At 45.3% G+C, this 5,338-nt stretch overlaps 1 protein-coding gene across 1 annotated transcript in view; it reads right to left on the bottom strand.

Annotated features, from left to right (window-relative positions):
- Positions 1 to 3,399: 3,399 nt before the first annotated feature.
- The window catches only part of LOC121687912 (pollen-specific leucine-rich repeat extensin-like protein 3), a 36,597-nt gene continuing 34,658 nt past the window's right edge, over positions 3,400 to 5,338 (bottom strand). Inside the window, exon 3 of the mRNA XM_042067110.1 lies at positions 3,400 to 5,338. This exon is cut by the window's right edge and continues 870 nt beyond it. The gene's annotated coding sequence lies outside the window, so the exon portion shown is untranslated.

Genomic DNA, 5,338 nt, shown 5'->3' on the forward strand with positions numbered 1-5,338 from the left:
TGGCTGAATCATCAGTGAACCAGTAAAACTTTACAAGAACTAAAACGCTGAACATTATCCCCTTAAAGCAGCGTTGTCCTCACAAACTTCCTTTACCAGTAGCAGTTTTTAATGAACAGATTTAGCCCGTGGCCATATAGAAAACTGTGTGTTACTATGGGCTGTGAGACCTCCCCCTGAGGGCTGTAGACACTGGGTGAGATCTGCGCCGGATCTCAACTGCATTTGACCCAGATGCGGGCCGCATGCAGCAGTCTCGGCGGTGCTGCTTTATAAGAACATCAAATGAGTAACATTAGCAAATGGCTGCCGATGTCTCTCTTTAGCGCACTTCAATGTGTGTAACAGTCACGGCGCTAACAGCACCTTTGAAGACTAACAAACGGCCATAAAGTGTAATCACAGATCTCTGAGGAATGCATCACGGCCTAGATATGGGGAGAGTCTGGGCCAGCCGTGGCTGGGATCTGGCCCACGTCCGCTCTCTGTGGGAACGGTGATTAAGAATGGCTATTACACCATCTGACTTCTAACAGCAATATTAATGAGAAGCTATGAGAGGAGTAATGAGTCTGTGCCCACAGCCATTTATAATTCATCGCTTAAATTTTCGCACAGACATGAAAAGCCATAAATAATATTTTTTTTAAAAATGCTATGATTCAATGAATGCCGGATTCATTATTCATAGGTGTGATAAATTATGAATGGGCTGGTCATGCATTTTGAATGTATGCTAAAGTGCTAGAGAGTTCATCACCGTGAATCACTCCGCTGAAGACAGCACAGGCCCGCAGACAGGAAAGGAGCCACTCGGCTAGAAGCCTAGAACCGCTTTCATCTCACACAGGTTCTAACCTAGAGCCCATTTCATGTGGTACCAGTCTAATCTCACACAGGTTCTAACATACAGGCCATTATATTTGGTTCTGGTTTATTCTCACACATTCTAACTATAAGGCCCATTTCATCCCTAACTCTGTTAAATTAAGTTGAGTTATACTTTGTTAGTCCTGTATGAAATTCCTGTAGGAAATTTGACCCATCCGGGGGTAATGTACACATATTCACCCACACACCCAGAGCAGTGGGCAGCCCTTAATCCGGCGCCCGGGGAGCAGTTGGTGGTTAGGTGCCTTGCTTAAGGGCACCTCATCTGTGGATGTGGATGTGGGGGAGCACTGTTCAATTACTCCCCCTACCCACATTTTTCCTACCAGTAAGGGATTGAACCAGCCACACTCTAACTGGGTTTGGGCCTTCCTGTCATATCCTGCATGTCAGTGGTGTAGTGTAGTTAGCTGTAGTGGGTATACTAAGATGTAGTATAGTTAGCTGTAGTGGGTATACTGTGATCAACCCCAAATGTTAATACATATCCTTGCCTATTTTAAGTGGGTATACTGAATTGGTGATGCTTTTTAAGTGGGTATACTGTGTAGTTCTGCGTATCACGTTGACTACTGCTGCATGTTATTCTGACCAGTCCAGAATCATAGTGCACTTTTAGGTCATATTAAGATCTTACAAAAGATCCTCGACTTCCAGATCTCCAAGTTGGTAAAATTGCCTTTCATAATTCATCTTGCATAGCTTCAAGGTCTGAAGGGCATGTGCATTACACATCTGAAACATGAACCCAGTCTTCACAGGATAGTGGACAGAACAATGCAGGCATTTTTAAAGCTTTTTAAACGCATCCTAATAAAGGATTACATCTTATTTCAGGAGTCTTAACACGGCTCTCTGAGGCGTTCCAATCAGACTAAATAAAGACATCAAATGTAGGACCTGACTGTCCCTCAGCATAATGCTGGAAAACAATCACACAGCACTCAAAACAAACCTCTCAGAGGCCTTTAGTGACCGTTGGTCTTATCACCCCAGCTGAGGAATGCATGTTCGACACATAAGGAGCCAGTGGGGTTTTCAGACGCTGTTCTTCAACACAAAGCTCTCCATTGACACAATGACCCCTCTCCATCTCTAGCTCTCTCTCAAAGGAGACAAAGAAACACATTCAGACCTGTTTTTCTGGACGTGCGTTAAAGCACCAAGGGTTGAATCTAATCAGCCTTTTTTGCAGCCAAATGCTATTGTGTTCTAATGGAACTGGGTGGCTAACGTTGTCTCTCTGCATTCCAGGACTAACGGTTTCCTGGGTGGACACTCTCCATTGATAAACAGACCTCTCAAGTCAAGTTGGGCTTAACTAACGGCCGTCTGGGTCCCTGCTTCTCAAAGTAATTGGATGGAAAATGTAGATTTTGTGGAATTGGAGGACAGAGGGATTATGCTACCCAGGATTACAAGAAAAAAAAAAACGTGTTTTGAAATGTCTTACAAGTCACATATAAGGGACATCTACACCAACCAAATATATGTTTGTGTGCTGTCCATAACACATGTAGTATACGTATAAGAGGAGCAAGGAGTCCTGTTATACCCAAGCAGGACTTGTTCAAATAACTAACATGCTGGCAGTGCGATGGTACTCCAGATGTAACACGGTTCTAGACTCTCGTCTGTCCTCCCTGAATCATCTCTTCCTCATTCCCCCTCCTCCTTCCTTCTCCCAGCCCCCGGCTTCTGATTGGATAATTAGCCAGGAGGAGATAACGCGCTCCCTGCCCTCGTTAATTATCTCTGCGGCGAACTCTAATTCTCCGATCAGCCAAATTTCATTTCCAAACCCCGAGATTGGGGACCTGCGTGGTATGGCCTTATCAGCCCACATCTTAATTGATAATTACGTGATTTTTAATTTAGAGCCCATTCCCACCGGAAAAGGAAAAAAAAAAGGTTTCCGCTCGTCGTACAGGTTTGATGGGAGACAAGGATTGCGGTGGAAACGAGTAAATCACAAAGATGGAGGAGAAGACAGCCTCCCCACCCCCCTCAATTATCTCATTAGAGAATTAGTTACTGCTATTAACGAGTTAAACGAGAGAAGGGCGGAACTACAGGCCGACCAGCAATGTGTGGGATTGTGAACCTGTGTGTGTGTCTCTCTCTCTCTCTCTCTCTCTCGCTGTGTGTGTGTGTGTGTGTGTGCGTGTCTCTCACACTCTCGCTGTGTGTGTGTGTGTGCGCGTGAGGATTATTCTGACAAGAAGATTGCTTGTGTAGTGACTGTGTGAAACTGAGGAGGAGATAGTAATGGGTGTTTCAGTGCCAGTGTGATTCAAGTGGAAATGGACTTGAGTTATAGTACTACACAGGACTGTCCACATTCTGTACGGGGGTATTATTTTTTGACAACCTCCCATGTCTCAATCAGTGTTCCTGTTCTGAAATGTTCACTTTACGCTGAAGCCCATCTGTAAGAGGAGAACTAACGAAATATGAAAAAGTACAAAATACAAATACCAGCACAGTTTATTTCATATGCATATTTAATGAAAATATGTTATAAAACACCATATTAATATCAAAGAGAAAATGCTTACAAATGTTACATGTAGTAATTAGTCACACTTGTTTTGTGTGTGGAATACATTTTTTTTTTTTGATCGAGTACAATGTTAAAGTTGAACATAATTATCCACAGTGCTATTGTGTCTCATGTTACTTTCATCGTTACCACAGTTCTCTGCACGTGTGTGGTGCAGTCAGTACCTTCACAAACAAGCTGTTGTGCAACCCAAAGTGACATAAATGCATACCATTGAGAGAATGAAACAAAACCATTCAGAACTTCACATACACACTGTATTTGGCTACAAATGCGTTAAACAAACAAAAATAACATACAAAAAGAAAATATGAGAAAAGAAACCCCCTCCCCCCCAAACACACTTTAGGGGGCTCTTATCTGGCCCACCCTGAACCCTCTCTGGGAGGGGCGACATCACATCCTGCCAACAATCAGCTTCAAGAGTAACACACCGACCGACAGACAGATGGACAGAGAGGTCTCCTTTTCCCTCCTCACGGCCTGATATAGGGCACGTTGTAGGAGGCTGGAGGGGTGGACAGCCCTGACCCCTTCCTGGGAGGGACGACATCACTTCCTGCTGTTAGACAGGGCTCTGTTCCTCCCTCTTTAAGGCCAAGATCAATGGCTTGCGATGGGGCAGGTTGTGTATGTGTGTGTGTGTGTGTGGGGGGGGGGGGGGGGGGATGCGCAGTGGCATCTCCTTCTCACCCTTCCTGTCAGGACCATCCCCCCCAACACACACACACACACACAACCCCTTAAGGCCAAGATGGAGGTTGTGAGATGACAATGGTGTGGGGGTTGGGGAGGGAAATGGAGGGAGTTTGTCTCCTCATCCTTCCTGTCTGTTCATCACTGTTCCAAAACGGACAGCACAACTTCCTGTCTGTCTGCCGAGCCCTCTTCCTCCCCTGTCCACCCATGCCTCTAATCTCGTGTGTGAGGCTACAGTCCGAGTGACGGCTGTCCTGTCCGTGTGTTGACAGAATTCTGCAGCACAGGAGAAACACACTTCAACTGACCACTGGATTATACCATCTGAATCTCAATCATGGATTATACCATTATACTCAGTCGCTTTAATCAGGTTTACAATTCAGGTTTACAAGAGATTGGATGATTCTGGAGAGGCTGACTCATTCCTGTCTTAAATTCAACAAATCAGGACGAAAGACATGCTGGATTATGAAATAACAAAAACAAACAAACAAATGCTATATACTTTCAGTTAGTCTTTACAAAGTGACCTAGTGTTAATGGAACAACAACATGCATTTGTAGACCTCACAGGGCAACAGCAGACTCTGGAGTCATATGTCCGGGGACATACCTGGGACATACCTGGGACATATCGGTAACATATCTGGGATATATCTGGGATATATCGGGGACATATCCTGGCTAATTTCTTCACCAAACTTGGACAAAACTAGCTGCCGATCTAGTGGACCCAACCCAGATCCAGGCCCCGGTCAGTCTGAACCAGGTTTAAAAGATCCCTGATCCAGGAAAGTTCTGTATAGGATTTGGCCCATATCAGGTGCAGAGGACTCGGGCCAGACCTGAGCCAGATGTGGCCCAGCAGAGTGACCCCTCCAGAGAGAGCTGCTGCTGCTGCTGCTGAGCTGGTTTTTGGCAAAGACGGTTATAGAGCAGTAATGCTGATATGAGCAAAACATGGCACGGGACGGAGATGCAGCAATCATCACTGTGGCACAGGCGAGCGCGCACGCACACACACACACACACACACACACACACATAGCTTCTGTGTCCTTCACTATAACGGTATGGCACATTTGCTCATCCTGATGTGATGAGAGAGGGAAAGCAAGACTTCCCGTGCAGTAAGTGTGTGTGTGTGTGTGTCAGGTTTCAGTGGTTCACTTCCAGACACAT

Source organism: Alosa sapidissima, chromosome 2 (genome assembly GCF_018492685.1).
Source record: "Alosa sapidissima isolate fAloSap1 chromosome 2, fAloSap1.pri, whole genome shotgun sequence".
In the NCBI taxonomy this organism is placed as follows: domain Eukaryota; kingdom Metazoa; phylum Chordata; class Actinopteri; order Clupeiformes; family Clupeidae; genus Alosa; species Alosa sapidissima.